Here is a 12313-nt window from a genome sequence, read left to right as displayed (position 1 = left end):
TGTATATTAGATATTCGGAGCATAACTCTGAGCATGCTAGATGCTTTCACCGATCTATCACGAGTGATGAGATCACATATTCTAGCTAGGAATATGCCTACAAAGATGGATGTACCAAATGTACGACAGACTACCCTCTTGGAGGCCCGGGACACCACTTTGGCCAACCTACGTACATTAGCAACTAGCCAATCATTTGCCCCTACACACAAGTGTGGCAGACCATAACACAACCGAAAGAGGAAACCCACAGCATAGGCCCCTGAAGAGCCTACCGTGAATCCGACCGTCGCCTACTCATTCTATCCAACTTATAAGGAAATTCTACATTATGGAAGCGCCCTTAAAGAAATGAATCCACCTCCTGAGAATCATGAGATTTCGGTCCATTATGCTAGCTTGCATGATGTTTGGTGTAGAAATGAGATGATCGTCAACGAAGCATTACATATGCAGTAGCTACTGAGATCATGTTGAACAATGACATTGAACCTTGTTTCGTTGATGAATGTTGATGTAGAATTAATTGGTCAAACTAGTAATAAGCAATCCAAGTCAAATTCAATTCGCTTGCGAAATGTAAGGTGTTTGGACCTATAGCTCATACTCCTCCACATGTGAAGTTCGTTGGCTATAAGTGGGTTTCCATTCGGAAGCGTAATGAGAAGAATGAAATTGTGTTTTACAAAGCTCTTCTTGTTGCGCAAGGTTTCTCACAACACCTCGAGATTGACTATGACAAAACTTATTCACCCGTTATGGATGTGATTACTTTTTGCTACCTTATTAGTTTGGTAGTTTCTGGAAAAAAAAAAAACTGAGTATGCAGCTGATGGACATAGTAATTGCATATCTCTATAGGGATCTGGATACAAAAATTTATATGAAAGTTCCTGAAGGACTTACATTGACTAGATCAAATATTTCCAAACCCCAGAACACACTCTCAATTCGGTTGAGGTGTTCACTCTACGATTTGAAGCAATCCGAAAGAATTTGGTATAACTGTTTGAGTAAGTATTTGACTAAACAGGGATATGTGAACAACAAACTATGCCCTTGTGTGTTCATTAAGAAGTCACATTTCGATCTTACAATTATTGCAGTATATGTCGATGACATAAATCTCATTGAAACTCATGAAGACCTCGCGAGAATTGCCGCACACCTGAAGTCAGAATTTGAATGAAAGATCTAAGAAAGAATCGATATTGTCTCAGTCTTGAGATAGAGCACCATTCATATGGAATCTTAGTACTTCAATCGAACTACACCCAGAGGGTGTTACGTCGTTTTAACAAGGAAAAAGCGAAGCCTTCGAGTACTTCTATGGTCATTCGATTGCTAGATGCAAAAATAGATCGCTTCCATCTGAATGAGGATGATGAAGAGACTTTGGAACATGAAGTTCCTTTTCTAAGTGCGATAGGCGCTTTATTGCACTTAGCTCAATGCACTAGCCCCGACATCTCCTTCGCTATTAATATTTTGGAAAGATGCAGTAATGCACCAACATGCAGACATTGGACTGGTGTTAAAGGCAATTTCCACTACCTTATAGGTACCACTGATTTGAGCTTGTTCTATCCCTACGGATCCTTGAGTGATCTAGCACCCCCTTATCTCGAGTCAATTCTCGCCTTGGTGGTTATGCCGATGCAGGATAATTATTTGATCCGCACAAGGCGCGTTCTCAAACGGGTTATGTATTTACCGTTGGAGGCACCGCAATTTCTTGGAGGTCAACTAAACAGACCTTAGTTGCCACTTAGTCTAACCATGCTAAAATTCTCGCCCTACATGAAGCAACTCGGGAATGCTTCTGGCTGAGAGCAGTTGTGGGCCATATTCGAAGCTCCTGTGATTTTTACCTTGTTAGTTATGTCCCAACGACGATTTATGAAGACAACGCAGTATGCATCGAACAACTCAAGAAGGGTTACACCAAATGAGACAACACCAAGCACATTGCATCGAAGTTTTTTTTCTCACATCAACAATAAGAGCATCAGAAGATTGAAGTCATGTAAATCCGTTCACAAGGCAATCTGGCTAACCTCTTAACCAAATCACTACCGAAGGCGATGTTTCAAAAGCTTGTTCAAGGAATTGGTATGCGTAAACTTTCTGAGTTGTAACATTGTTAGTTCTCTTTGGAATTGTGTCAAACCCAGGGGGGAGTATCCTGAAGTATACTTGTTTGATCTTAATGTACTCTTTTTCCCTACGATTAGGAGCATTTTTCCACTGGGTTTTTGCTACCTAACAAGGTACCCACCTTGGGTTAATCCTATCCCTGATGACATCTCATAGACATTTCATTCGACTTTGCATTACTCACGCATTTTTTCGTAAACTATACATGATAGTGAATCTAACGTGTTCCAAGAATCAGTGCTGAGGAGTCGACTTTCTCAACTACTACATGATAGCGAATCTACTTGAGTATTTACACACTCAAGGGAGAGTGTTATAAACTTCTTATTTAAGTGTGATTATGTAAATGCTAGATTAAATTTGATTCTAGTTATTTTTCCCTATTAGGACTTGTATTCCTTGGAGGAGAACGATTTCTTCCCTCCCTTATTACTATAAATAAAGGCATTGCGTAGGGAGAATAACAACATCCTCTACACAACCCTTAAACACATCTCTCTCTATATTTTCTCTGTGCCGCCGGCCCCCTCTCCCTGTCAGTTAAATATAGACTACAACAATTATTTAACACATAACCATATCATTCTGAAAAGAACAATCTATACCTTTTGAGTTCAAACAACTAGTATCATAAGCATGTTCATAGTGGGCAAGTATAGGTACCACTACAATAAATCAAACCCATAATTTCTTGTTGAACAAGAAAACGAGAAATAATAAGTACCCGCTGGTGCAAAGAAACATAAATGTGAATAAATATTCTTCATATAAATAATACAGTGGCCCAGAATCACTAAAGTATTGTGGATAAGTTAATATGTCAGTAATTTTTTTATTTATCATAATTATTTTTGCCGATCCTAGGCTCGGATAAAGGAGGAGGGGAAGGGCGTCAGGTAGTCGACAATTAGCATTCCTATCTTACGTCGAATCCTTATGATAATGAATCCTGAACGAAATTATGCTAAAGCTAGGGTGTCACTCGTAAGTGGCATGCTATATGGCCCCAACATGGTGATAAGTGAGTAAGGGTCGCTATATCTCCATCGGCGCCCGGATCTAGTTTTAAATGAGCAAAGGGGCAATAAAAAACTTCTTTTTGAACAACTTCACTCAAATTTGTTTCGAAGCATCTGCTCCCATCAACTTTACGCAGGACACGCAAAAGAACTACTTTGATCTTATTAGACAATGGAGGGTGAATAAGGTAGGACATGAGGGTAGAGTTCAAGAGAGTAGAATGCGTTTAGGAATGTGGAATATAGGAACCTTAACGGGAAAATCCATGGAAGTAGTGGAAGGATAAGTATTATGTGCCTCTAAGAAACTAAGTAGGTTGGTCTTAATGCAAAGGATCTCGAAAACTCAGGTTTTAAACTTTGGTATTCGGACACAAATAGAATACGAAATGATGGTGGTATCATCATGGACAAGACCCTGACACAAGATGTTATAGATGTCAAGAGGGTAGCAGATAGAATTATGGCAATCAAGATTGTAAAGGACAAGAACTCATCAATGTGATTAGTGTGTACACACCTCAAGTAGGGTTGGATACGAGTTTGAAGGAGAAATTTTGGGAAGACCTTGGAGACTTGGTGCAAGAAATCTCTCAGACGAAGAAGGTATTTATAGGAGGAGATTTAAATGGACATGTGGGCAAGGAGACAAGCAACTATGGAGGTTTACATGGTGGCCATGGTTTTAGGGAGAGAAATGAGGATGGGGAAGCCATCTTGAATTTTGCAATGGCATGCGATCTCTTCCTGGCCAACACCTTCTTTAAGAAGAGAGAAGAACATGTGATCACCTACAAGAGTGGGTCTTCAAAAACAAAAATAGATTTTCTTCTAATGACGAAAGGGGATCGTATAACTTGTAAGGATTGCAAAGTTATACCGGGAGAGAGCTTGGCTAATCAACATCACTTGTTGGTGATGGATGTACATATCAAAAGAGAGAGAAAAATGAACAAGACCTTGAAATGCCCAAGGACTAGATGGTGGAATCTAAAAGGTGAAAAACAAGCCATTTTCAAAGATAAAGTAATCACCCAATACTTTGGGATAGAAAGGGGGAAGCTAGCCAAATATGGGATTCATGCCAGGACGCTCAACCATGGAGGCAATCTATCTCTTACGAAGATCGATGGAAAGATATAGAGATATGAAAAAGGATTTACACATGATCTTTATAGATTTGGAAAAAGCGTACGATAGGGTCCCAGAAGACATTCTTTGGAGGATTTTAGATAAGAAATGAGTATGAGTAGCATATATCCAAGCTATAAAGGATATGTATGATGGAGCAAAGTCCACTGTAAGAACTTATGAAGGACAAGCCAAAAGCTTCCCCTTAACTGTAGGGTTACATCAAGGCTCATCTTTAAGTCCTTACCTTTTTACATCGGTAATGGTTGAGTTAACAGGACAAATTCAAGATAATATTCCTTGGTGTATGCTTTTCTCAGATGGTATAGTGTTGATAGATGAAACTCAGGAAGGAGTAAATGCGAAGCTTAACCTTTATAGAGAAGTGTTGGAATCTAAAGGTCTTCGCCTAAGTCGGTCAAAGACAGAGTCTATGGAGTGCAAGTTCAGTGCAAACGGAGGCACAAATGAGTTAGGGGTGATGATTGGAGATCAGAAAGTACCAAAGAGCGACCACTTTCGTTACCTAGGATCTATCTTGCAAAAAAATGGAGAGTTGGATGGAGACCTCGACCATAGAATACAAGTTGGATGGATGAAGTGGAATAATGCATCTGGCTTGTTGTGTGACTGTCGTATGCCACTAAAGCTCAAGGGAAAATTTTATAGGATGGCAATAAGGCCAAATATGCTTTATGGCACAAAATGTTGGGCGGTGAAGCATCAACACGTACATAAAATGGGTGTAACAAAGATGAGACTGCTTCATTGATGTGTAGGCACACAAGAAAGGATAAGATTAGGAATGAGGATATCCGAGGTAAAGTAGGAATAGCCGAAATTGAAGGAAATATGAGAGAAAATCAGTTACGATGGTTTGGACATGTGAAACGAATGCCTACTGACACTCCAATTAGAAGATGGGATTATGGGACAAAGGTTCAGGGCCGAAGGGGTAGAGGAAAACCTAGTAAGACTTTGGAAAAGACTCTAAGAAAATACTTAGAGTACTTGGATCTAACCAAAGACGTGGCACATAACCGAGCGCAATGGCATTATAGGATTCATACAGCCAACCCCACTTAGGGGGAAAAGGCTTTGTTGTTGATAATTATTTTTCATGTGGACAAATGAAGTGGAAACTGACGTGCTTTTTCATTTTGTGAAAGAAACAAAGACATTAAAGTCGAATAATCTTGTTGATTAATCATATCTTTATCGCATATACATGACACTGCCCTATTCTCTTCATGATTTTTTATATCCTTTAGATGAATTAAAAAAAAAAAAAGTTGTATCATATCATATCATATATGTGATCAATGTTTTACAAGTATAATGTTGAAGATTAATGTTTTGCAAGGATGGTAATTCATACCTTTAAACTTGATAATCGTGGATAACCATTTAAATGGAACGGATTTGGAATGAGAATTCGGCTATATTTTGAATATGGTTATTGAGGTCTCTGATCCGTATCCATCACCAAATCCGAACCTAGTAATAATAATAATATATATATATATATAATTCCTATATAATATGTGTGTATTATATAATACACACACACACAACCTTCATACAAAGGGATCCCCATATTTTGGTAAAAATGAGGACTAGCTGTGGGGCCCGTTATACGTTGAACTTCAATGATCCAAATTGTTTATTTTCTAAGTCTTCATTCATAGATCATCCTTACAAAACATCAATTCGATTTGAAACTATTTACTCATTTGATTGTCATGATGAAATTTGAAAGTTTCTTAGAACATAGTGTTCGTCAATTCCTTTGAACTGAATTAGAGGCCTCAAACATTTTTGGTTTGGTTAATATTTTGCAAGGATGATCTATAAAGTGCAACTTGAAAAAACAGACGGTTAAAATTGTTGAAATTCGATGTGTTGTAGGCCACACAACTAGTCTCCATTTTTACCCAAAAGTGGGGATCCCTTTGGATAAAGGGTCTTTATATATATATTATTCATCGAACATATTACCCTGATAATACAAAAGTTGCATTGTGTGAGTTGCATTTTGTGGGAAACTTCAAAAGTTTTTAATCAAAATCAATGAGAATTCAATGGTGCTTATGGGAGATATCAAAGATTAGCAATCATCAATATTTTTAATTCTTTTGTCGAACGATAGGTTTTGTTAGATTAGTCACCAACGGGATTTGAACCCACGCCATCATGCAAGGGCTCAGCACTTTCCACCATTATGGTAAAGGGCCACTTGCCAATGTTTTAAATTCAATGCCTTAATTTTTATACTCTACAAGATCGGTTCATTGAATCATTGTATACATCAAATATTCTAAGTTTATCATCTCTCTTCAAGAGTCTCCAAGTCAAGGAATTGGTGGATATTTAATGATGAAATTAGCATCTACTAAATTATACTTCATCAATTGAATAAATATATTTTTTTATTGACAAATATTTGGATATATAACCGTTAACTGATGGAGAATCCATTACCCGATAAGTATGGTTATAGATAATCCCCGATGGTTAATTTGTTGTATGGCTATATTAATTTTCATGGTTATGGGGATGGATATAGCATTTCTGTCCCCAAATAGAACTTTTGTCATTCCTAAGTGTTTTGTTTCATTTTCCAGTCTCATTGTGTTTTATACATGTCCTTGAACGTAGTATTTAAAGTTTTATAATTAAATTTCTTAGTTTATGCATCTTTAATCAATATTTTAATTTGAATATTTGAATATGAATATATAACCACTTTTTTTGAAAATTGCTAAAAGAAAATTTATATGCCATCATATATGGTACTTACACCATAGGTTGATAAAATATATTTAACGGCTAAAGGAGGTACTATATACAAACAAAAATAAAACTAGTCTACCAATCATCTTGTATTATACATACACATATATATAATACATATATACATACATACATACACACATATATATATGCAGGCCCTTTAACAAGAGGGATCCCAATTATTTTTTTAAATAGGGACACCCTCTTGACCGTTGGATTGGCTTTAATGAAATTGTGTTAGTTAACACGATTGACTTGAGGTGCGGATGAAAGAAAAAATTGAGATGCAGATTAGGAGTAAGGAAAAGGAAAAATAATATGTAATTCTAAGATTATTTATAAAAAAAAAGTATTGTTATTGACACTACAAATTTTTATATTCAAAAAGAAAAATTTTCTTTTGATGAGTACACAATTAGATTTTTGGAGGCCACTAGTTCTCAAAGATAATCCTATAAATAAGGGATAACATTGATCACAATTTTTTTTTCGAAGGTAAAACTTCAAAACAGAAAAGCCTTTAGCACAACTAGTTCAAATACAATCAAACTTCAAGGTCACAAATGATGAATCAAGAAGACAACAGCCCTAAAAGGTGAAGGTTAGCCACCAACAAGCCAACATTAGCTGATTTGTTGGCCACAAAATTTGCTTCCCTAAAAACATGATGTTGGTTGATATTCAAAAAGCCATAAACAAGCCATTTGATGTCTGTAATGATTGAAAGGAGATGCAAAGGGGGCTTCCACTCCCCTTCACAAGCTTAATAATCAGTAAAGAATCACCTTCGACTTCAAGCAACTTGACAATTTAATAAAAACCAATTTCACGCACATCTGCTGATAGAGGCGAAATCCAATCGAACCAGCCCATGGTCTCCGATGAAGGGAAAGTGAGGTTGATTGGGGGTTATGGTTGAATCTGATAACGACTGCCTACATATTTCCAGGAATGAGAATCAAACCACGGGTGTAATTCTAAGGAAGAATGGTGTGAACCATCCTTGATGAGTATCCTATGACAAGGTGTTGGGAGACAAGTTCTCCATGGACATGTCTACACGTAGACAGCAGCGTAAGGGCCTCTGTTACACTTACACATTATGAGAATATGTGTGTAGTAAAGAATATAAGACTTAGAGAGAGAAGTCAAAGAGAGAGAGAGATGTGATGTCTATAAGTCTGTGAAAGAGAGAGAGAGAGAGAGAGAGAGAGAGAGAGAGAGAGAGAGAGAGAGAGAAGTCGATGTATATGGTAGTCTTGTAGAGAATAAAGTGGTCATCCTAGGGAGAGATAGATCTGAGAAAGAGAGGTCCAAGTCCCCTGATCAATACCCTGGCTTGTGTATTTAATGGATCTTTGAAGTTATTGTAGGGAAAGTAATCTTCATCAAATCGGGAGACTATCAAGGAGGAAATCTAGGATAAGATACCCATTCTTCTTATAATCATGATTATATTGCCTAATCCCTAAGATATCCTAATCTAACTTTAACTAGGGTTTCCTTTACTTGAGAGACAAGTAATATCTTTAATATGCCTATCCTACCGGGCTACGCACGCTCCATGGGCTTCAGGCATACCGATCATTCTCTCGTGTTATGGGCCCAAAAAATCATGGTCCCACATGAATATTGAACCTAACCCAAAATAGACTAAACTCAATAATGACTTACAAAATAGTATATGAAGTTTACTTTACAAATAAATGAGGAATGCTAGCTCCCTTCCCCACTTGCCTTTCCCAACTTGCCTTTTCCCACTTGTCTTTCTCACTCAGTGGATGTCATGTGGACTTATCTTACACCTAAATCTATGTATTAATTGTGTTTAAAACTTCTTTCTTCTCTTTCCACTAATGCCCCTAATTAAATCTCATATGTCAACCAAATCACTAAATTATTCACTAAAATTCGAAATTTAATTATTTTAATTAATATTGTTTTTTTATACAAGTTTATTTTTTTCTACTCTCCTTCTTTTTAGGCAAAAGGTCCCTAAGATTGGCATAATTCCTCACTGTGGTCCCTAAAATCGGTAGAAATAGTCTCTAAGTTTGTCCACCATCAATCATTTTGGTCATTCCGTGAAAAATCTCCATTAAATAAGGATAAAATGACAAAAACTACCCTCAATTTTTTTGGCCCATTGTTTATTAAATTAAGGGTATTTTTTGTCATTTTGGTCCATATTTAACATAATTTTCCACTGAATGACCCAAATGATTGATGGCAGGGACCACTTTTATTAATTTCAAATTTAAGGGATCAAATTGAGAAGTTATGCCAATCTTAGGGACCACTTCTGGTTTTAGGCTTTATAGGGTTTTGGACTCTCCTTTGACATTTTGGTTTTAGGGCAGAGCTCACTGCTAGTTCAAATACCGCTAAGTAGATGTACATGTCCCCTTCTGCTTCCAGCATGGATAGTAAAAGGGTGAAGTCCAGTACCGCTTCAAATTGTCTTTTGCTTCAACCCATATATTTTTTCTTATTCAATTAATATTTGGAGGAACCACTCTTCAAAACAAATAAATAAAAATTAATTTTCATGATCTATGATTGGGGCATTACTAGGACCCACATAATAAAATATTAAAAAATAATATGAAATCAAATTATCACATATATCAAAATTGTTAGCACAAAATAGATATGTCAATCTACATAGGATTGGCATATCGGTTAGAGCTTCTATCTACCTTCAAATTTTATTACGTGGCATTCCACTTAAGATTTACCATCTCCCTTGAAGATATTTATTTATTTATTTATTTTTTAAATTATCATCAGTAAGGGAGGGTTTGAAACTATTACAATAATTTAGGAAGGGAGAGTTTTGAACTCAGAACACATGGGTGAAAACTTATACCCTATCTACTAGAATATTGGACCACATGCCACCTTTGGATATGGTCTTAGGTACTTCATCCATATTTTACCGATTTGATTGTCATATGTGATTTAATTAGGGGCATTATTGAAAAGGGAAGAAAGAAATTTTAAACACAACTAAGACACAAATTTAAGTGTAAAATAAGTTCACATGAAATACATAAAGTGGAAAAAGCAAATAAAAATGATAAGTAACGAAGGTAGCTAGCTAGCATTCCTCTAAATAAATTTGGCTGATTTGATAAAAAAAATTGTTAATTTTGTAACAATAAAAACTAGTTTTGCCAAACCTCTTAGTGGTTGGTAACTATTCTAAAAATAAAATAAAATAACCTCTAACAAAATTACCAAAAAAGAAATTCAAAAAAAAAAAAAAAAGACAAAAACAAAACAAGAAGGTCATACATGGTTAACATTAAATAATCAAAGATTGACAAAGTATTGCTCCCCACTGATGATGACTTTGACCCAACTTCCCCGTTGCCCCTCATTTCTCCATAATATTAATTTGATCATTTGCTTGTTAACTTCTAATATAATAGACTATATGATTAATCAATGATTTCTCTTTTGTTCATATATGTAATTGGTTACGATGACTGTATCTGCAGCTCCTAGTTTGTTTCCCACGGTTTTTTCAGAAACCTTTGAAAATACAACCCTGGTTAATAATTATTGGATATATAAATTCCATGAAATCAACAAATATTGGATTTGTATTTATAAATTATTACGTGCATCGCTAATGTCCACGTACGTATCATGCAGCAAAGCAGTGTTTGACCAAACTTGGTCTTAATTGGAGAGCTAGCAAAACTCTCAGTGGTAGTGTCACTCTTTTGACTAAGTTTTCAAAATAAACTCGCATGTGTTTCACTCTACCATCTCTGCAAATGAGATCTTTATTCAAATGTAAATATATCTTATATTCTTTTATGAATAATGTATTTTTATTATATAACTTTCATCATAATTATATCGTTTAATTATTTAGATATATTAAATAAATGAATGTTAATTACTTAATACTTATATCATGCATCAATTAACGATCTCTTATTTGAATGCTTTTTATTTTTTTATTTGATTGATCTTCAAATTTTTTGGACAATTGGATTCCACAATTGGAATTTGATAAAATATTATACAATTAATATACGAGAGATTCTACCCGTAATATCAACGAGGTTGTTTGTAATAAAGCACAACACCTAGTATGTTGGCACAATATTGGTCATGTTGATGGTGGACTGACTGTTGGGCGTAAAAGTTTCTCATGGTATTAAAGCTGGCTATTCTCTCGACACGTCCTATACTCGACTTACCAAGCTTCAATTTGCTTCCTTAAGTTAGGCTTTCAAAAAGTTGCGTTAGTTCTAGCTTAATGATATGGACTGAATGAATAGGCATTTGAAAATATTAGTGTTGACTCCAATGACTGAAAATATCGATCAAACTCTTGAAAATATTGGCATTAGCTTCGGTATAATGACTTAACCAGTTCGATATGGGAACTAGTTTCCCTTGTGACCCCGTGTGAGTTGTGGGAGGGTATGTTGAAGAATATGATCTCATATTGGGCATTTTACAAAATAATATACAATTAATATATGGGAGAATCCACCCCTAATTTCACCTAGGCCTTTTGTGAAAAGCAAAAACCCTCAAGACATGTGGTTAATTTGGGACAATATCAGTGATGTTGATGGTGGACTATGTTAGGCTTATAAAGTTTATCACAATTAAAAATTAAGATTGGATAATTCCGAATATGAAATTTATATGGCTATACGTTGTCGCAAGAGGTGAAATGTTTCCATTCAACATGGGGATGCAAGTATTATCTAAATATTAAGACAAGCATGGACACAAAGTTAAGAATTACTCTAGTGAGGGCCAATTCATGTGAAACGATCTTCGATATTTATGATTTTATAGCATGAAATATATTCTAAAGTTTGGATGGCTAAACAATCTTCGATATAAGGCTTTGATAAGTTCAAGTCAAAAGGGATATTGTTCCAGATAAGAGTTCCGCCAAGAATCCCATCTATATATAAAGGGAGGTCTCAGCAAAGTAGTAATACTTAGGAAAGGAGTCTTTGTGAAAAAGGTTCCTCGAGGATTTGAGCTTTATATTGTTGAATCCCACATCGGCTAGAGGGGAAGGAGAAAACAATTTAAATAGAATTACCCCACTTTAACTAACACTGAGGCTTTTTGTGGTAAAACCCCACACATGGCAGATTGTGCAGGTGGTAATTACCAAGTTGGTGACAATATCAGTGTTGTTGGAAGTGGCCTTCGGCTCGTCTCTCTGA

This window comes from Malus domestica, chromosome 10 (assembly GCF_042453785.1).
Source record: "Malus domestica chromosome 10, GDT2T_hap1".
In the NCBI taxonomy this organism is placed as follows: Eukaryota; Viridiplantae; Streptophyta; class Magnoliopsida; order Rosales; family Rosaceae; genus Malus; species Malus domestica.
The sequence above is the reverse complement of the archived record's forward strand: the minus strand, read 5'-3'. Positions refer to the sequence as shown.